Raw genomic sequence first — 22,521 nt, 5'->3', positions numbered from 1 at the left:
CCAACGTTGCCCATCAGAGAAGTTTTGTGAATCCCAGAGACAAGCTTGGCTCGGTGACCCTAGAGAGCTTGGTCATTAGCTGGGAGCAGCCCATGGAAAGTGTGGCCTCACTGCAGATGTGCAAATATATATATATATATATATATGGAGTCTTGCGCTGCCACCCGGCTGGAGCACAGTGGCTGTTCACAGGCGTGATCCTACCGCTGATCAGCACATGCAATCCAGTGGTCTCTACTCCTAGGAGGTCCCCATACTGATGACAACACTTAGTGCAGACACCACATCAGCATAGTGCATGATGGCCCCAAACTCCTGGGCTCAAGTCCTCCTCCTGCTTCAGCTCCATGGGAGCTGGGACTACAGGCATGTGCACCTGTGATGGATTTCAGAGCATCAGTGGGGCTCTTGGGTAATTATACCCTGCAGTCAGAGATCCAAGGGACAGAATCTCAGGACCTCCCCAGAGCCCAGAGCAGAGGTCACATTTTCCATGCCTCCTGGAGGCTTGATGCTCTCTTGTTGGAACTTGTTTCTATGGAGCAGGCGTCATGTTGGGAAGTTCCATGTGACAAGTGACCTCCAGGCAACAGCCAGGAAGACTTGAGGCCATCAGATGTCTGAGGTGGCTTTCTGCACAATGTGGTACATGTGTAAGCCATATGTACTGCTCCAGGAAGGGTTCCTAAAAGAAGGGGGTTATTGCTTTGTTTTAGTCAGTTTTCTGTTCCTGTGACAAAATATCTGAGGAATACAATCTATAGGTTTCTCATCACTGGGACTCCATAAACCACAACAGAGAGGAAGAGAGGTCTATTTCGGCTCACAGTTTTAGTCCATGGATGGCCAGCTCCAAGGCAGGAAGGCATGGTGGAAGGGCCTGGGTGGAGCAAAGCTCACATTATGGCGGTCAGGAAGCAGAGAGTGAAAGAGGAAGTGGGGGAGGGAGATAAAACCTTCCAGGCCACATCCCCAGTGACACCCCCCTTCCCACCAGGCCCTGCCTCCCAACAGCACATTTAGCTCTAATGCCCCCCTCAACCCATTCAGTCAGCTTTCAAAGGTCCTGCCTTTGAGAGTGTGAGCCTTCTGGGGAACACATAGTGATGAAATGTCACATTTTGGATCACAGCTTCAGAGGTTTCAGTCCATGGTCTGTGGCTCCATTGCATGTGGCCTGTGGTGAGGCAAAACACCATGGCAGGAGCACTTGGTGCAGCTGAGCTGCTCGACTCTTGGTGGCCGGGGGCAGAAGCAGAAAAGGACAGGGAGAGGCACTATGCCCTTCAAGGGCCTGGCCCAAGGACCTGCTTCCTCCAGTGAGGCCCCACCTCCCAAGTTTCCATCACCTTCCAATAGCTCATTAAATTTTGAATCTATCAGTGGATTAATCTGTGGATGAAGTTATCATCCTCATGATGGGATCATCTTTGAAAGGCTCCACATCTGGATATTGCCACCTTGGGGCTAAGCCTAAATGAATGCGCTTTTAGGGGACATTTCAGATCCAAACCATGACACATTTCCTTGCCTTTTCGCCTCTCTTATTGTTGGGGTTGTGAAGAGATAACTGAATCTGGAGCAGTCATTTTGGACCATGAAACAAATGTGTGGGAAACAATGGAAACCCCCAAATAAAAGAAACCAAAGCTCTGCTGATCATGATGCCACCATGAGCTGTCTAGGTTCATGGGAGAGAAATAAATGTTTAACTTGAAGAAATCAATAAAGCCTACCTGGAAAAAAATCAACATGTTACATGTAAAGTCTGAAGGTTAAAGGAGTAACTATTTCTCAGAGGGCAAATCATGACAGAGAAAAGTTTAATTACTTGGAACTGCCACAGGGAGACAATACCCTTGCACATGGGGAAGGTGACCGGGGATACCTTCCTGCTGCTAGGAGGATGTCCCTCTTAGTTAGCAAGGACAAGAGCAAGAGAACAGTGATGTTCGTCATGGAGAAGTCTTTGAAAACTACCTATGAGAAAGCAACTTGAATCCCACCATCAGGCTGAGATCACTGGTCCAGGAGGCAAAGAGAGTTTGTTGAATGAAGGAGCCCATGAGGAAACCAGTTGATTTTAACTGTCTGTCAAATCCGTTGAAAACTCATCTTCTCTAAATGGATCTGTTTTGAAGTGTTGAAAGCTTGAGAACGTAATAAACATTACCCTTGCTGGGCTTGTCATTCATTCAACCTGGACTGTCCTTTGGTTATGACACAGGGAGTATTTTCTGGAAGTACATGGTTATCCTCTGTGATAACTTTCAAAACATAAATTTGCCCTTCCAAACTTTTTGGCAAGGCTGGGTTGTAGGTAGTGGTGGAGGGCTTGCCTAGCATAGGTGAAACTCCGGGTTCTATCCCCACCACCACCAAACAAAAACAACAGCAATCCAGAAGCAACAACCAAACCTCATCAACCACAACAACAAAACAAAATTTGGCTATCTTATCCATCACATTTTTAGCCAGTGGTATCTATTTTCAGCGTGTCAACTTAGAGTTAGCAAATTCTGTAAGTTTACTAATTGTTCTTTGGGTTAGGAGGCCAGGTGGGGTGTGGCCAATGCCTGAGCTTGGAGGCTACCTCTAGTTTTGCCTCTGCCACTCAACTGCTCCTGTTACCATGGGCAGGAACTTAATCAGGGAGACTGTTTTCTCTTTTACAAGGTGGGGTTAATAACAGTCCCTAGTTTATGGGATTTCTAGGAAGATTAAGTTTGATGATGCATGCCAAGTCTTAGGGACTTAGCAGACAGCTGGGAGTGCTGTCAGTACACAAGAAGCACTAGCTAATATCATCGTCATCATCATCATCATCATCATCATCACCACCACCATCAACTAGTCTCTGGTCATTTGTTATCCAATATGGTATCCAGTGGCCACTAAACACTAGAAATGAGGCTAGTCCCAATTGAGATGGGCTATAAATATAAAATACAGACTGAATTTTGAAGTCTTATCTCACTAATAATTTAAAACATACTGATTACATATAGAAATGATTATACTTGGCATAATTGAACTCAATAAAATATCTTTGTAGTACATATTTAAGCATTTTATGTGATGTAATTGTACATATTGTGGGGTTCAGTGTGATATTTCAGTACAGGTATACAAGGTGTGATGATCAGATGGGGTCACTGGCACATTCATGACTTCAGGCATTTATCAGTGCTTTGTGTTAGAAACATTCAAAATCCTTCCTGCTAGCTACTTCGAAATACACATTTAATTGTTGTCAACCATAATTACCCTACTGTGCTATACCATTTTATTATTAAAATTAATTTCAGCTCTTTATTTTCTTAGTGTGGCTACTAGAATAGTTATGTGAGTCTGAAGAGAGGCTGAAAGCCTGGTGATTCAGACGGTGGTGTTTAGAGAGGTGCAAGGGGCACTTACCCAGATGCAAGGTAGTCCTAAGATCCAGAGTGGGACACACTGCTGGCACGGAGTTATCAAGGACCTGGACAAAGTGGCAGAGATATAGTGTAGGAACCCACTTCCATGAGGCATTGTTGCTACTCAAGTTCAACTCCACAGATGTTGGTAGAAGACTCTGAGGGAAGACAAACTTCATTCTCAAAGGGAGGAGCTGTGCTCCCAAGAGGGTGGGCTGATTCTTTGTTCACTTGTAAAAATTCTTTGTTCCATTGCTTGACACAAGATATGGGCTCAGATGCAGCAAATACATGGCAGAATGAGATAAATACAGCCCCAGCTTTCTGGCTGGAGACTGAAAAGGGAAGGTCCATGGAGTCAGAAAGTACTAGGGAGAAGGAAAGAGGAGGAACTCAGGGAAACAACCTCACAAAGCTGTTTTTGAACTCCCAGGCTCACCCCTCTGTTGCCCAGGCATAGATCTGACCCCAAGCAGAACATTTGAGAACTGAACTATGGGAAAGACCACAGCACAGTGCCCAGTCTCACCATGGGACACACATGGGACCTACCTGAATAGCACTGAAAAGGCTGTGGAAGTGGCACTGACACTGAAATCACACCAACTAATAAGCTAGAACTTGCAGGCTAAAACAATGGAGTCTGCTAAACAAAGCAATTTGTCCACCTAAGTGGAAATATCAACATTTCCCTTAAGGTTTAGATAAGACCTAGAGTCTTATAACATCCACAATATAAAAAAAACCATCCAAAATTAACACACAAAGAAGCAGGAAAAGTTCAACTTGCATAGGGAAATGCTAAAGCAACAAATACTAAAATAAGAATGTTCCAGATGGTAGAATTATCTGACAAAGATTTTAGAGTAGTGATTACAAAAATGTTCCAAGCAGTAAGGGTAAACACTCTTGAAATGAATGGAAAGATATAAAGTCTCAGTGATGAAATACAAGATACTGTACTAACTAGAAAAAAAGAATCAAATGAAATTTTAGAAGTGAAAAATACATTAAGCAAAAATTTAGAAACTAACTGAATGGGGTCCTTGGAAATGACAGCATAAGTGAGGTTGGAGTTAGATAAATTGAAGTGTTCCAATATGAATAACAGAGACTATATCCAGGTTTTGACATTGAAAATTGGTTGGAAAAAAAAAGAAAATTGGTTGGACAACCTGAAAATAGGAATTAGGAAAACATTTAAAAAATATTTTAGCTCCTATTTATCATCTCAAGAACCAAACCTGGGGGAAGAGCTGGTGGTCAGCTCTTAGGACTCATACCTAAGTGTAGGGAAGAGGAGGCCTGTATTTGCTATGCAGCTTGCTGCTGTGGGTAGAACAAAGAGAGGAAACACATCCCTTCTCATCCTGGGAGATAATGAGAGAAAAATTAGGGAGAAAGAGGCAGGAGAGGTAGCTGGTTTTCTGTCTTTTATGCTGGCGAAGATCGATAATGTCAGATAGTAGTGTATGGGAGCTGTGGCAGCTCTTGAGAGCTGATTATTGAAACTTCCAAAATTTTGCAAATGGATTGTTAAGTAGAAACATCTTGAATTGGACACAGTGGGAATATTTACACTATGGTAATTGGCAGACATATCAAATCCCTACACAACCTGCTGTTAAACTGCCAGGATAGCGCTGGGGAACACAGGACTGAGTAGAGGATGACACATGCTTTCTCTGCTCACCATTTGGAACGCTAGAGAAAGTGCTCATCAGGGACTTAGCCAGTGTGGAGCATTGCAACGTGGTGGTGCACTGTGGTCGGACAGAGTCTTCAAAACATGCTCGACCTTACCTTGTTTCTCACATGGCATAAATACCAAGTGGTAAGGTAGTGCTCCTTCCATGGGGCTCATTGTGGTAAGGTGAGGGTTTCCACCATGGGGCCAGAGTCTCAGACTCAGTGGTCTACTCACCACTGAGAGCTAAGAGAAGGTTGAGTTGATGGGATGGAATGGCCATTCACTGGCAGACTGACAGATCCAACAGACAAGATCAAGTCCACTCTACCTTGGTGCCGTATTGGCCAAGACAAGCAAAGGGCTGGGGATTGTTAGTCCTTGGGTTCCTACATTTTTTCATTTTAACACCATGAAGTTATGAGAGGCCCCCTTCCCCTATACACGAAATATCATCTTGGAAGATGGGCCTGGAAAAGAGGGAACTGATATAGAAAATACCAAAAACGAGTGCTGAAGGGAGTGATGAAGTTAATACATCTAAGACTGGAAATCAGTCATGCCCTAGTTATCCTTTCTCTGCCACCTGATGGGGAAGCTCAGGAGGAAGACCAGACCAGTTACAGATAGACCCAAACTAAAGGGACTACATTTTCTCTTCCTGTCTGCCTGGAAGTGTAAATTTGCATTCCAGTGACACTTGTAAAATAAATGAGTAGCATAACTTTTATTTACTCAAATGTATAATTCATGAAGTTTTTTTTAACACTCAATCATTCTTTGCAAACTGAAGTTTGACCTCATTTTTATTTTGCAGATCCAAAAGGATGGAGCCTTGCATTTGAGGAACTTGAAGAGAGAAGGACTAACTCTCAGGTGCCTCCCCAAGAGGTGGGGCTTTGCTTTCAGGCTGAAACATTCAGAAGTTAAAATTTTATCATTTTCCCAGACTCAGAGGAAGTAGACTAGCTAAATCAAACTCAGGAGAGGAAAGTTGATAAAAGGTGAATTCTGAGTTCATTTAGTCACTGTGAAAAATGTAACTGCTGATGGAGTGGAGTGCTCCAAGTTATTTATGGAATATTCGAGGAGAAGTTTGATCGAAGTTAGTCCAAGAATCTGAGACCCAGGGAAATAGAAACACACGCTCGAAGACAGGCCCCTTGTCCAGGGCAGAGTGGGAATACAAGCCTTGGCCCCTCCCCATTTCATACAAGAATGATGGGGTTCAGCCCTATCGCACCCCCTCACAGGAGAGTCTCTCACGAACCACGTCACAGCTGGAGCCATGTGTGACAACCATGGATTAGAACAAGACTTTCATCCCATTTGCTGAGCAGGAAGGAATTCTTCTGTGGAGTCTTTTTTTTTGTACCAGGGATTGAACTCGGGACCTTGCACTTGCAAGGCAGGCAGTGGAACCACTGAGCTAAATCCCTGGCCCTGGACTCATTTTTTAGAGACACAAATTTTGACTCCTCTTCTTTTTCTAAATTCCATGAAGAAAGGCCACTGAGTCTGTAGTAGGCTCAGAAAAATGTTGATTTAAGGTATGTTATTTCTGAGTTAACGCCCAATTGCATGGTTGGGGTATGGCTTGAGGGTTTTAGGACCTGTAAGAGGTGGAGCCCAGTAGATTCCTGGTTAGTTCTTTTCTTTTGCTTTTTTTTTTTTTTTGGTACCAGGCATTGAACTCAGGACCTCATGCTTGCCAGGCAGACGCTGTGCCTCTGAGCTACAACCTCAGACCCCTGGTTAGATCTTGAGACAAGGCGTTTTCAGAGCCATCACTTCCTGGCTTCTGTCTCCCCATGTGATCCATCTCACTCTCATCATTGTGAGACTATTGGCCATGCGGGTCTTCCTAGAGCTGGGAAAAAATGTGTTTTTGAACATTCAGAACAGTGAGCTAAATAAACCTTTTTTCTTTATAAGCACCCAGCCTCACATATTGTGCTATAGCAACAGAAAGTGAAAACATCAGTATATATTCTTGATTAGATTTAAATATGCCCAAGTCAATGATTAATAACAGCATGATTATTATCATGATAATTGCCCCTGTTGTTGAGCTTTTGGTATACATGTTGTGTCAAGTGTGTTGAGCTATTACAGGCTCTGTGGTTTTATTCTCAGACTTATAAACTGGCTTTTGGGGTGTAGCAGTTTTTGGTCTCAGAAACTGGTCTTTCACCTTTAGCCTCAGACCCTCTATGTATCTGTGCAACTGTCTGGCCACCACTGGGGACCCCACGTGCCTGTGCCTTTGGAGGCCTCGGAGGGCCTGGGGCACTCTGGGGGTGGTACCCAGCTCTGTCAAGGTGCTCCTGCTTCCTTGCAGGGATGTGAATCCCTCTGTTGGCTTGTGAGCAAACCTGGTAAGTTGCTTTAGTGAGACTCTAGTCCTTGTTTTCAACAAGGAGCAGGACAGGATAGAGGCACTGACTGAAAATTGGAAATGTTTCAGGGAAATTTAATCTTCTGGGGTTGCATGTGTAACACAGAGAACTGCAGATAAGTCATCTGGATTTATGGGGTGAACTTTGGGATTGGGGTTCTGTGGGTCCCTGCATAAGAGCAAATGGCAGGCACGTCACCTTGCATACCCAGGTGCAGTGAGGGGGTGGATTGATGGTGTGGAAAACTACAGCAAAAGATGAAGGGGGGCCGCTGAGCTCTCATAGAGCTACCGGGAAGCTGACTGCAGGTGGAGATCTACAAGGGGAAAGTGCCCCCAGCATAGAGGAAGAACACTTGCTTGGATGTCAAGGCAGAGGAAGGCTCGCGGAGGACAGGCTGACCTTTTTCTGTGACCTCCATCTCATCTGGCCATTTTGATCAATGTAGATTTTAGGAATAGAAGAGAGACACAAACCAAGACTTCACTAAAAGAATCTTTACCTCATCAAAGTGTCTCTTTTAGGTATTTCTGTTTTATTACTTAATCCATGATTGAATAAGAAAAAATGCACAAGGAAGTTTTAAATTGTGGTGAAATAGGCACACCCTAAAACTTGCCATCTAAACTATGTTGAAGCGTCTCTTCAGTGGCATTGAACATGACCACGTCATTGTGCGACCAGCAGCAGCATCCATCTCTGTAACTCTTTGATCTCGCAAATCTGAAACTCTATATCCATTGAATAACTCCCCCTTTCCCTCTTTCCCAGCCCCTGTTATCCATCATTCTGCATCTTATTTCTGTGAATTCGACTGCTGTAGGTACCTTATAAGAGAAATCTGCAGTATCTATCCTTTGGTGACTGGTCTATTTTACTGAGCATGATGTCTTCATGGTTCATCTATGTTGTAGCATGTGTCAGAATTTCCTTTCTTTTAAAGGCTGAATGATAGTCCATTGGATAGATCCCATTTTATCTATTTATTCATCTTTGGTGGATAATTTGGATGGTTCCACCTTCTGGCTGTTGTGAACATGTTTGCAGAAATGTCTGTTCATGTCCCTAGTTTTACTTTTTCTTGTATATACCTGGAAGGGGGATTTCTAGATTCTATGTTAATTCTATGTTTAATTTTCTGAGAAATTGCCATTCCATGCCCAAAGATTTTTATGCTTACTTTGCAAGCCGACACAAATCCATTACTTCTCTATACTGAAGATGCAGAATTCAAGATTATTAAGGATTTGCTGTTACTTGGTAGCGCTGGGCTTGAATAGTTTAACAAGGGACTTGTTTAATTTTTTAAAAGCTGGGAAGGGCTTCAGTTGAGTCTAGCCCTTCCCAGCCTTGTGTCAGCTAATCTAGATTGGCAAGGAGAACAGAATACAGTGGTGCCTCAGTTCACAAACTTGATGTGTTCCACAAATCTGGGGGAAGTGGCCATGTTCATGTTTGTGCAAAAAACAAAAAACATGGCCATGGTCATGTTTATTACCTGATTCAGAGTTCATAGACAGAAAAAAAAATTTCCCAAACACTTCTGTTTGTGAACCAAATTGCAAACAAAAGTGTTCATGAACCAAGGCACCACTGTAATGACCCCAAAAGATATGTACACATGTAGCCCTGGAAACAGTCACCTTACCCAACAGAGTCTTTGCAGATATGACCAAGTTAAAGATCTTCAGATGTGAAGAGGAGCCTACATTGTCTGAGCGGGACCAATGTCATCACTTAGAGGTGGATAAGGAAGGCACAAGAGACTCAGAGAAAGATGTGACTATGGAAGAAAGGCAAGGAGAGATGCAACATTTAGAGATGGAGAAAGGGACCATGAGCAAAGGAAAGTGGTGGCCTCTTGAAGCTGGAAAAGGCAAGGAAACACTTTCTCTCCCAAAGCCCCCAGAAGCAGCATAGTCCCCCTTACACCTTGATTTCATCCAATAAGCCCCATTCCAGACCCATCTAATAAGACCCATTCCTTCTGACCTCCAGAACTGAAGAAGAGACATTTGTATTGTGTAAGCCAGTGAGTCTGTGGTACTTTATGGCAGCAATGGTGGATAACTAATACATCTGGGCACCATAATGCTATGGTTTAAATATGACTTGTTCTAGCCCGAACTCAGATTGAGACTTGGCCTCCAAGGTAATGGTGTTGAGAGGTGGTGGGGCTTTTAAGATGCATTTGAGGTTATAAGGTTCCACCCTCATGAGTAGATTAATGCCTTTCTCATGAGAGTGGGTTCTCCATCATGGGGCTTTAGCCTTTTACTTTCTTTGCATGTGCCCACTGCCCTTCAACCATGAGTCCCCTATAAGAAGCTGAGCAGATGCTGGCACCATGTTCTTTGGCTTCTAGAAATATGAGCTGAAGAAATATCTTTTCTCTGTATATTTCCCAGTCTCAAATGTTCTGTTATTGCAACAGAAAATAGACTAAGACATGCAGTGTCCTTGTTTATATTTTGTTCTTTGTTATTTCCTGTCAAATTAGGAGGTCCCCAAGAGCAGACATGGCTCAAGTTGTATCATTGGCCTTGATCACACTGTACCCCTGGACTCCCTCCCAGGGCTTCTTGCACAAAGCTAATGGACACTCAGCAAGAAATCCCTAGTGAATGGGTTCCTTCCTGAAGCACAGAAGGAACAATGGGTGGACCAGCCTAGGCATGGGTACTGTGCTTTCCTCCAAATACACATACACCTCGGGCACTGGAACAGCAGCTGTAGAATGGGGAGAGGGATGAATGCTTCACATACACACACCTGGTCCCATGCTTTGTCAAAAACATGGTGCTATTAGGAGCACATCTACTTCAAGGACTCTGACTAGATACTGATTTCAATAGTGGTAAATGGGCAATTTAACTTTTTTCAACCTCATTTAAAAATAAAAGCTTTTAAATGGAGACGGTATTTCTTTACAGGGTAGTAAAGACTTTTAAATTACCTAGTTTATGAGAAAATACCTATCACAGTGCCTTAAAAGAAGGCTTGTAATAAACATTTAAGGATGGAATAAATGGAATAAGCCACTTCAGGTGAACTCAGGGTCAATGTATACAAGGCTGTGGATTCTCACAGAGTGTTTTATTATCCCATTTCCAGTCCTTCTGGGGTATTTGTTTGAACCAATTTATTTCCTAGCACTCAGTAAGAGTCTATCTGAGTCAGCTTTCCTGTTGTTGGGCACAGTATTCAACACTCACAGCTTAAAGGAGGAGAGAGTTAACTTCGCTCACAATTCAAGGGTATTCAGTCTTGGTGGACTGGCTTCAAGGCCAAAACATCATGGCGGAAGGGTGTGGTGGAACAAAGCTGCTTAGTTCTTGATGGCCAGGAAGGAGAGTAGGGGAGCAGTGTCAAAAGAGGGGAGGGGAGGAGACCCCAAGGCCATGCCTTCGTGACACACTCAGTGTCCTCCACCAATCCCCTGAGCAGATCCCTAAGCAAAGCAGGTAGACACTCTACCCGGACAGCCTCAGGCTCCCTCTTCCTTCCTGAGAGCAGGAGTAGCAACATTGTCATATTTTACTCTTCTGAACCAAAGGATCCAGGACCTTCCCTCTGTATTTCTCCTATAAGAGATAGTTTTCTGTTTCATCGAGAGGGTTGTGTCTCTTCCTATGGGGTAAAAGGTACTGTTACCCTTACAAAGACAAGACACTTTGAGAAAATCTAAAGAATGCCTTTGAACAAGTTTGTATTATAGTGTCATTGTCTGCCAACATTTTAGGATCAAAGAAATTGGAGTAGACCTATACAATAGTGAATGCTTTGTTTAAACAAACCGTAGCAAGTATGAAACATTCATGAATCCATTTTCTTTTTTTTGCCCACTAAGAATAAACTCATTCCTATTTTTTTCAATTCAATTCAATTTAAATATATTAATTTTAAGTATTTTACGTGTTTATATAGACCATATATACAGACCATACATTTTTTCCTCTTAACTGTTTTAAAGTTCTCTCTTGGACTATTAACACATTTACAGTGTTGAATAACCATCATCACTATGTCCAGAACTTTTCATCTTTTTAAACTTAGCTTTCTAGCTTTTAGGACATGAGTTGTATCAGTAAATTTGGAGCCCACATTTTCTTCTTGCCTATATTAAAAATTGTTCTAGAGCGAGTCCCAGCACCCGGAAGGAAGCTCCCCCACCGCCATCCCAGGCTCCTAGGGCAGAGAAGCTGAGCCAGTCCCAGCACCCGGGAGGAAGCTCCCAGCCTCCATCCCAGGCTCCTAGGGCAGAAAAGCTCAGCTGGTCCCATCACCTGCAAGGAAGCTCCCCGCCTCCATCCCAGGCTCCTAGGGCAGAAAAGCTCAGCTGGTCCCATCACCTGCAAGGAAGCTCCCCGCCTCCATCCCAGGCTCCTAGGGCAGAGAAGGTGAGCCAGTCCCAGCACCCGGAAGGAAGCTCCCCCACCGCCATCGCAAGCTCCTAGGGCAGAGAAGCTGAGCCGGTCCCAGAACCCAGAAGGAAGCTCCCCCGCTGCCATCCCAAGCTCCTAGGGCAGAGAAGGTGAGCCACGTGGGCGCCAGAAGCACCTCCCCTCTGGTGGAAATGAGAAAACACATAAACAAGCCTCAAAAACAGAGTTCCAGATCACCTACAGCAACCCCAAAGGGAAACGAGGTGGAACAATCTGATACTCAACCACCTGGACTCTCTGAACTGGCAACAAAAGAGGATCTGGGAAAAATGAAATCAGAAATAATTACTCAGATAACAGCAAAGATTTTGCTCATGGTGAAAGACATGATTAATCTAGAGAGGACACAGATAAAAAAATAGAAGATCTGAGGAACATGATGGAATCCCAACATAGGAATCAAATGGAATCCATAAAACAGATACAAACAGATTTCCAAGAGATTAAAAACTCCATTGAAAGTCTGTGCAGCAGAATGAACCAGTGTGAGGATAGAATTTCACATATAGAAGATAAGATTGCAATTAGTGAGGAGAAAAATTGGGTTGAGGTTAATTTTTTATATCCAGATATCAGGTGTTCTAGTGCCATTTGCTGAAAACACTATCTCTTCCTCAGCTCTTGAATTGAGTTTATAGTCTATAAAATGCTAATGTTAAATAATCTTTCAAAACTCAGTGGACCATATATGTGTGGTTCTATTTCTAGATTCTCTGTTTTATTCCAATGATCTATATGTCTTTCCTTACACCAACACTGCCTTGATTACTGTAGCTTTAGAAGAAGTCTTAAAATTAGGTACTAAACATCTTCCAACACTGTTTTTGTTTTTGTTTTTGTTTTTAACTTTTCTAGGTCCTTTGTACTCCTGCATAACTTTTAAATTTCACTATCCAATTCTTCATTTATAGCAAGTATACACAGACCTGAATTTTTATGTATACCTTGTGTTTTCTAATCCTACTAAATTCAAGTACAAGTTCTAGGGGCTCCTAGAGATGTCTTAGTATTTTCTCTGTAGATGATCATTTCATCTACATATAAAGATTTTGCTTCTGCCATGCCAATCCTATGCTAGCTGTGTCATTTTATTGCCAGACTATTTTGGTGGGGACTAGGTTTCAAAGTTTAATGGACAGATAAAGAGTAAGCATATCTGTCCTTGTTCCTTACCTTAAGGAGAAAGCATTGTATCTTCTCCATTTATATAAGGCGTTCTCACTGGAAGTATGGAGTACATGTCTTTAATCTGTTGAGAAGTTTCTGCTCTACTTCTAGTCTCCTGATAGCTTTTACCATGAACAGCTGTAGAATTTAGTCCAATACTTTTTCTCCAACTAGTGACAGGATCATATGGCTTTTTCCTTTCCTCTGTTAAAATGATGACTTTTGGGGGTGGATCTTCCAGTGCTGAACCAACACTGCCATCCCTATAACAAAACCACTTTCTACATCCTGCCAGATCTGACTTCTGATAGTTTGTCAAATTTCTATCGATGTTCATACTTTTTCTTCTATTATCTTTATCCAGTTTTAGGATTAGCACAATGTTGAGTTCCTAAAATGAGGGGAGAAGTGTTCCTTCTTTTTTCTGCTTTAATTGTTTGATATAATTTATCAGTTAAAATGTTTATGAGCCTGCTGTTGTCATATAGGTAGGTTTTCAAGCTAGGAATATACTTTCTTTAATAGGTGCTATTCAAATTTTATATTTCCTCCAGAGTTTTATTAATTTGTCTTCCAAGGTACTTCTTAGAAGTTGTCAAATTTATTTCAAAAAAGATTTTTGTAATATGCTTTCTATATCCTTTTAATCTCTGCAAAATCTGTGGTAATGTCTCCTAGATCTTAATATTGTAATTAAAAAATGTATAACTGATATTGTGTAACAGGAAGAAAAGGTCTAAAAGAGCAGGGGAATTGGGAGGGTTAGGGCAAGGTAAAAAAGGGAAAGGAAAAAATATGAGAAGAGGAAAAAAAATGGAACCAAGGTCTTTGCAAATAGGGAAGGGTGGAGGGGGTGAAGGGAAGGCAAGGGAAAGGGAAAAAAAATAAGAACCAAGATGCTCATGTAATGGTACAAGATCCCAATGGTGAATGTAACTGTATTTTATACCGAAAATGTACCAGTAAACTCAATGGGGGAAAAAGAATTGTTCCAATGTTTTATATGAATATCATGTGCTGGTTTTAAGGTATGTGATTAAAATAACTCCAAGGTTAAAAGGAAAGGAAGGGAAAATACTATTTATTCTTTCTGCTAAGTCCTTTGTGGTACACATTTCATATAGCACTCTGTGAGGCAGACATTGTTGGCCTGTTTTACAGATCAGCAAGCTGAGGCAGAGAATTAAGTAGCCAGCATGTGGTGGAGCTGAGACTCAACCTCTGCTTGTTGCTCAATGGTAACCATGTTCCAAATTTTAAAAAAGTATTTATTTCAGTTTTAATTTTTTGTGAGTACATATGTGCATCACACGATGGTCATGTTCCCTGCGTGGACGGCCCGTGCACCTAGCACACCCAAATTCTTTTTCATCCCTTTTCCCTCCTTCCCTCCACTCCTTCTCCATCTCTTGGTCCTCTTCTCATTTGGAAAAGGTCCAGCTCTCTACTTCCTATTTCCTACCTTTTATGTTGCTCTTTATTTATGTTTTGGGTTTCTCATATGAGAGCAACCACATGATATTTAAGACTATGTCTTCCACTTCACATTATGGTCTCAAGGTGTATCCATTTTCCTACAAATGGCTCATGTTTAACCTTCCTTTTAGCAGAGGAATACTCCATTGCATGTAAATACCACATTTTAATTATCCATTCATCTGTTGATAAGCATATAGGCTGCTTCCAAGGTTTAGCTATTATGAGTTGTACTGCTATAAACATAGTTATGTACGTATCACTGTAATATGATATCTTGAACTCTTTTGGGAAGATACCTAGAGGGGGAATAGCTGGGTCAAATGGAATTTCTAGTTTTAGTTTTTTGAGGTCTCGCCATACTGATTTCCATAGTGGTTGCACTAGCTTTCTTGGCAACCATGTTCCCAAGTTGTGATGACCAGAAGCAAAAAGAAAGAAAGTGGGAAAGGAAGGAGAGATGGAAAGGAAGAGAGAAAGGAATTGAGAACAAAAGAAACACATGGGTTAGATGTGAACTTTAGGACTGTAAGGCTGCAAGTTACCGAAAGATGTTTCCAAAGACAGCGGAGGGTTTAGTCTCTTGGGGATTTCGTGAACTCAATTCTCAGTTACTCCCCTGCTTAGGATGTTCCTGACCTGAAAGGCTTTCCATAGCATTTCTGTGATTTGTGGTCACATTAACCTAGCCTCATTGTCACCTGCCTTTGTGAAACAGTGACAGCGGGACAGTGTGAGGAAGGGACAGAGTAGTGAGCTGTCAGTGTAGTGCTCCAGCAGAGGGCCAGAGACCTGGCTGGGCAGCTGCTCCTGGGCGCTCTGCTCAGAATGTCCCTCCTGAGCAACAGGGCCTGGAGTGCAAGGCCGGAAGGCGGCAGATGGCTTCTTCCAAGCCACAAGGACAGTGGCTTTGTAGGGCTCACGCTCCACAGACAGCAAGCACAGACTCATGCCTCATTTCCACCAAATTCTGGGGCTTGTTCTCGGCTGCTCCTTGGGAAGACCTAATGGAGTGATAGCGTGATGACACCAGCTGACTGGCAATCTGTGTGCTATGCATTATGCAGTAATTATTTTACTTGGAGCCCATCCCAAATGACAAGCAGGCCCAGGTTTTGTTGCTACCTCTTCTGATAGCCAAGGAAGCAGAGGTAATGTACCCCTCGGTCGTCTGTACCCAAGTCCATGCTTGTCCCCACCATGGTGCGGTGGTTGTCTAGTGATGGAGGCCCATACCCGTGAGCATCAAACACAGTTTCTTCATCACCACCTGTAATAGCTCATAGTTGTGGTCTCTTAATGTTACAACAAGTGGGAATGAAACTACCTGCTTCATGGGTTAATATGTAGGTTTGGTAAAATTACCTGCCTGAAAATGTTGGGCAGATCGCAGGTACATATTATGGGTGGCATTGTGTTCTCCTGCTGGCTCCCAGGTTCCTTCTGTCCTAGTAGAGGAGACAGATAAGTCAGCAGGTTAGTACAGTAGAAAGTGATGCATGTTATGCTGTGGTCAAAGCAAGGGCAGGAGCTTTGCGAGTTCCAAGAAGGGCTTTTAACCCAGACTGGACATCAGAGAAGGGCAGCTTCCTGGAAGAAGTAATACTCCCAAAATCATAGAATAGTATGTTTTTTGTGGGAAAGCAAAGATGTTATGGACCAGGGGAATTTAAGACATTTTAAAAATAATGGAACAAGTCTATTCCAAGTAAATATGAAAACTGACAGGGGAACCTGCAAGATTAGAAGGGAAGCTGATGTGTTTCACTCAACAGTTTTGCCTCCAGAATAACTTTTAGCTGGAAAGTTTTCTTAGTAAATTTGGGGGTGGTTGGGGTAAGTTGGGGCTGGGACAGGGTGGGGTGATAATGAGATCAAGGGACATCAATCTACAGGAAGACATATCTTCTTAGGGTAGAAATTACGTTTACTTAGCTCTCTTTCTTCAACATGTGCCATGTGGCAGGAGATTTTGAAGCTTGGCCTGGGCTGCTGGGTGAGCTTTTACAGGGCGGGACTGCTTTGGAACCCTCGGCCCGGGGGAGAGTGGGAATGAACTCCAGCACGTGCCGTTTGCCCCAGCTGTGTGTTGTGATATATCTCTTTTCTTTGCTCAAGATGCCATCTGCTTGCCAAATTATAGGCCACCAGCTCCTGTTATAATACACACAAAGATGCCATCTATGTCGGTGGGGATTCTGAGCACGGTCTTTGAGTCTGGCTGAGTGAAAAGCATTGTTTCATGGAAATAAAGGCTGTGATACAGGTTGGAAGGCTGCCCAGGGCTTCCTGTTATACAGTGAGAGCCTGCTGTAGAGCACCTCTAATGCCTCTCCCATCCCATTTGCTAAATCACTACCTCCTAGCTTACTTGCTTACTTAAACCTTATATGGCTTTTGGCTCATGTACCTAAGGTCAAGGCCATATTTGTTTTTGTTTTTGTTTATGGAAACTAGAAAGTCAGGGACACAATAAAGCTCTGAGTGATTGACTAATCAGTGTTAGTTGTAAATATATCTGTGTTGCTAGGATAATGTTCTCTAATTTCATTCTTGTCATATCCTTGAATGTCTAATGCTTTGTACATTACCCAGGCTTTGGAGTCTTGTCTTCTCTAGATTTCCCTACAAATTTGCTTTGGTGGTGAGGTAGATGAACCGGCCATATGGGGCAGGGGTTGAGTTTCAGCCCCAAATGTGCTCAGACCATAGTCCCAGGGCTCATAGTCAGGAGGAGAGGGAAGAACAATTCTATTTGTAATGAGAACAATGCTTCCTGTCTGTGAGCAGAAGGAAAATAACACTTTAGGGACATTGCGGGTACCACAGGGAGGTCTAGGTGGATGTCCAGATGGTGATGGTGGTGGGGTACAGAAGGAGCTGGGGTGGAGTGCTCGAGAAGAAAATGGGATCCTCATTCGGGCATGGCTCCAAGAGAGGGAGAGAAGTCTTGTTTGGCAGGGAAAATTGGATTTCTGATGTGCTAGTAGTGGGTTCATGTGAAGACTCTTGAGCAATAACAACATAAACACCTGGACTTATAACCTCATGGGCATGTAACTGAATCCCTTCAGCTCTCTTTACTTCCTACCTTGGTTATTTCTGGAAGCCTTGTGCCAGCTGGAGTCCCCAAGATTTTGAAGGCAGAACCTCACTGGCACTGTGTGTGTTGGAGCAGCATGGTGCCCATGCCTAGGCCCATCTTACCTTCCCTTCCCTTTGTGCTGTGTTCCCCCTAGTTTCATGGAATAAGCTTTCTCTGTCCTACCTCTGGGCCTTGTGTCACCTTGCCACTGGGGCCCGTCCCAGTGCTGCAGGTGCCCTAGTGTCTCTCCAGATCCCTTGTGAAATCAGCTCTGGCTTTAGCTTGTCTCTCCTCGTGGTTGTGTCACAAATCCCAGGGGATGGGAACTGGGACCCCAGGCTGCCCATTCTGCCTCTGCTCAGAAGCTTACCCACAGTAGGATGCTCACATCATCACTTCCATGCTGAAAATATTTAGAGAGGACAGTACAGTGCCTTTTGCTAAAGTTTATGAGATGGGAGATTAGGGCATGGCAAAATGGCTGGGGAAGTGAGCCTGACCTGTCAAACACAGAGTTTCAGGAATGCATTTGCAGAACAGTTCCCAGAGTCCTGCATCTGGAACCAATCACAGAGTGCTATCTTCAGCTCTTCTTGAGAACCTGAGAAAAGTTTTGATTGGACACCCTAGACCTGACGTCAGCCTTAGGCGTGAGGGATATATAAAAGACAGTGGCCATTTTCCTCACAGCCACTGTACTTTGTCACTCAAAGTGGTCTGTTCTCATCCTGCAGAGTATACTTCTGGCCCACACTTGCTCTGCAGAGCATGTTTTTTTCCCTACCTTTAATAAATGTAGAACCTCATTGTCTTTTGTATTTGTTTGTTTATTTCTTTGTTCAGGATAAGAACCTAGACACAGAGCCCAGCAACAGACTCAATTTTTTTCAAAAGTTGTCCTTAATTTAATAACATTTTTTTTTTTTTAAAGATTCTTCCCTAGGCTTGAAGGGTTATCTGGGAACCCTTCTGGCCTCTCTGAGACCAAGAAAGCTGTGGCTGAACTCTCATGGTGGCTTGCTCCTAATTCCAAGATTCTGGAAGCCAGAACACAGCTGTGGAATACTGACATCCAAATACACACAGCATTAAATACTAAATCCAGGGCCAGAAAAAAACAAAAACTGAACAACTTCAGACAGACACCCCTGAAAAATTATAGCCAGGGGAGAAGGCAAGAGTGGTAACTGCCTTTCTCTTAGAAATGACTCTGCCATGATATTTGGCACCCAGGGTGGAGAGTCCTTACTCAGAGCTGCAGAGGTTGCCCGGGTTGAACTTGATGCTGAATAGCCAAGTAGGGAGTTTTGGAATTAACCTGCCTCTGGATTCCTTACATTTAATCCCCAAAAGTGAAGTGGGAAGAGGAAGAAATAGGAGAGAGGAAGTCAAGTTACAAAGACCATTGTTCTGGCTCCTATAAAAGTTGTGGCTCATGGAGATTATATTTTACTTGGTACCACAGCAGCCTCTGAAAGGTGAATGTGAGACAAAAGCACAAGAGTACAGAGGGTTAGATGGCCACACCCTGGCTTTCCTGGCCCCACATGGAAGCCTCTGTGCGCGCCATGTCTACCATCCATTTCTCAGCCTGTCTGCTTATCACCTTCAAAATGGCTGGTTCTGGCTCTTGTGTCCCTAATGCTCCGGTCTCTGCTCCCTCCATACAGCTTTTGTTCTGGGTTTTGATGCTGCCTCCATGTTCTGACACCCTTCCTAAGAAAATCTCAAGATGTCTCCTCCCTTCATCCATCCCATCCTCAGGGAATCCTCCATGGAACCCTCACCCACTGGATCAGCCCCGCACTGTCCACACTCTTCTGTGGATTCAGACTTCATGAGTCAAACAGGAGGAGCTGTGGGCTAAGTCTGTGAGAGGAGTGCCTTGGACCAGGGAGGGGCACGATAGCAGTGGCTCAGGCAGGTAAAAACCGGGCCCTTGGCAGGGGCCGAGCCTTAGAGTGACTGTAGGAGACATTGGGCCCTTGCAGGTCTCAATAAATGCTTGTGGCTTCATTTAGTATCACGAGTCACAGCTAAGTGTGAATAGAAAGTCTACACTTGGGGGAATCTCCCTTTATTATACACTCTGGCCCAAATTAAGTTTCCCTGCCTGGTGGTGGCAGAAATGCAGCATGCTCCTGTTCTTGGTAATGAAATACCAACTCTGATGGCCCGGGAGCCACGGCTGGGACTGGGGCCTCCGATGTCCCATTGTTCAATGTCCAGCTCCCTCTCCCCCATGACCCAAACCGCACACGGTTCCTGCTTCGAAGCCAAGCTGCTTAGTTCTCCTCTTTTGTGCCTTACCATGCCCCTCCATCATAAGAGATTTTTCTTCCCTTCTTTGCCTAAAAGATAAGCTGAATTTGAACAGCAATTATGTTATATATTAGCATTTTAGTATTCTGTGTATTATACTTACTATAGTGCTCAGCAAGAAGTAGGTACTGAATAAATAGTTTTGGATGGGACAATGGAAAAAGCTAGATTTTCTGGACCATCTATCCAAGTGGGGTTAAAAGTGAGCAAGTAAGCACAGGTTTTTGTTGAACAGCATAGCGGAGTTCCTCCAAGAAACCTAGTAATTCAGTACCATTCCTTAAACGTCATAATCTTTTTCTTCCTTTTCAACTCTCATCAATAAATTAATACAAGCTTTTGTTAACCTACTTTTGTTCTTAGCTGGTTTGCTGCTTAACTTAACAAATTCTGCAACCTCACAACTAAAGTCACAATGTATTCTTTTATGACAGCATCACTAACCAAACAGCTGGGACAATGTCAGATAGAAAGAGTGGATTTGGAGTCAGACAGATTTCAGTGGCCTGAGTATTTTCTGTCTTTCTATCCCTTGGTTGGGTTTCAGAGGAATCCAGACAAATACCAGCTGGAAGAATAAATTATTGTTTTCAGCTAAAGGAATATTGATGTTGGATCCTCCCTCAGAGATACTGGACGAAAGAATATGTTTTCACACACATCTGTTATGTCATTCAACTTTCAATTGTTTTAATAAAATACCTGAGATAATCAGCTTAAAAGTAGAAAGGGTGTAGTTTGGCTCACGATTCTGGAGGGTCTGGTCCAGGATGGATGGATTCCAAGATGGGGAAGCACATTATGGTGGGAGCAGGTCTGGGGGAGCAAAACCATTTCTCTCCTCATTCTGGAAACAAAAGAGAAAGAAGAAGGGGCCTGGGCCCCACAATCAATGTGGAGGACACAGCCCTCAGGGAACAAGTTCCCATTGAGACTATTAAGCCCCACCTCGTATAGTTTCTGTTGCATCCCATTCGTAGCACCTGGGTGACCAAACCTTTAACTCAGGCCTCTTTGGGGAACAGTTATCACAACCATAGTATATGTTAAAGAAAAGCTGGGTCAGAGGGGAAGAAAAAAGTTAAGCCTGTATCTGAAAGGAACTGAGGGCTTCAGTTTGAAACTGCGCAGTGAGGCAAAATACAAAGTAGAGGTGAAACAACTCTCTCAACTCCTCTAGCTAGGATCCATGTTTCCCTGATAAAGTGATTGGGATATTAGGCCTAGGTGCTCATTTTACTGACTGAGAAAAATCCAACCAATTCAATCTAAAATCCATCTGCTGAGACAATCAGCTCTTCCTCCCTAACAAGTCCGGGTTGGAATCAGGATGTGGCCTTTCCATTTTCTCACTAGCTATTTTTTTTTTTCCTGAAGGCAGAGGTAATCATTAAATTTGTAGACGTTACTTTTAGTTCTTCACATCTTGTAAGCTTGTCTGTATTTGCAAGAAACAGATTTAATTTAAAAAATACGCACATTTTTCTTTCAAGGGACCTTTTGTTCTGATTATAACATTTCTGTTTGAGGGAAAAATGTTTACCTTCAATATTTTTCAGAGTTTATGGTCAAGGAACTATAACTATAACTCAAGGAACATGCCTCCATCCTAAGGCTAATAAAATCAGCTATACTATACTTAGAAGAAATCAAAGAGCCAAGGAACCATGTCAAACCTCCCCAAAATGTGGATTTGTGGGTGAGGGGTGGAATCTAGAACTGCTGGGCACGATGATGCACAATGAGTAAAGATCTGGCCCTAGTCAGGCACAGTGGGAGACGGTGCATCCTTTGGGAGGTGGGGCCTCATGGGGGGAAGTTAGGTTATGGGTAACCTTGAAGGGGATTGTGGGACTCTGGTCTTTGTGTGTCCCTCATTTTTGCTTCCCAGCCCCCATGAGGTGAACAGCCTCCTCCACCATGTTTTGTCAAAAGCCAAAGCAAAGAGACCAATGACCCTAGGATGGAACCTCTGAACCAAATGAAATAAAATAAACCTATTCCTTTGTTAAATTGATTGTCTCAGGTATATTGTTACAGTGACAGAAAGCTAACACAACAGGTGAGCTTTCATTAATTCTCAGAGCATCGGTACAAGACAGGTATTATTATAGTTAAACTTAAAAGTGAGAAAATTGAGGCTTAGGTAATATACATTAATTGCTCAGGGAGCAGTGAGCGCCTGAGGGAAAATCATAACTTAAAGGCCAGGCTGAATTTAGCATCTTTTTCCTTCTTCCCTGCTCATCCTTTTCTAACTCTCCCAGTTTCCACTTAGGGATGTGTGTGGGTCCACTGGGGCTAACTCTGATCCATTTGCAGGGGTAGGACATGTGACTTGGGTTAAGTCAATTGGGGCAGGGCCAAAGTGATTGGTCAACAGTAGTCATGTGACCCAAGCCATTCCAGTCAAAATGAATGGCAAGACTTTGAGATAAAAGCGTCTCAAGTTTGATCCCTGGTACCAAAAAAAAAGTGTGCCTTTTAAGTAGCTGGTATACTCATCAGAAGATGACTGGGTAAA

At 43.2% G+C, this 22,521-nt stretch overlaps 1 long non-coding RNA gene across 2 annotated transcripts in view; it reads left to right on the top strand.

Moving 5' to 3' along the window:
* The window catches only part of LOC110349783 (uncharacterized), a 135,332-nt gene that overhangs the window by 13,463 nt on the left and 99,348 nt on the right, over positions 1-22,521 (top strand). For both annotated transcript variants that reach the window (XR_015439301.1, XR_002396029.2), the window contains exon 5: positions 5,921-5,994. This is a non-coding gene — a long non-coding RNA (uncharacterized LOC110349783). The remainder of the gene's footprint in view (positions 1-5,920; positions 5,995-22,521) is intronic.

This window comes from Heterocephalus glaber, unplaced genomic scaffold, assembly GCF_053883595.1.
Source record: "Heterocephalus glaber isolate CG9 unplaced genomic scaffold, H.glaber_assembly_v1.0 deba00001472, whole genome shotgun sequence".
NCBI classification, from domain to species: Eukaryota; Metazoa; Chordata; class Mammalia; order Rodentia; family Bathyergidae; genus Heterocephalus; species Heterocephalus glaber.
Note: the sequence above shows the minus strand (reverse complement) of the source record. Positions and strands in the feature narration are given on the sequence as shown.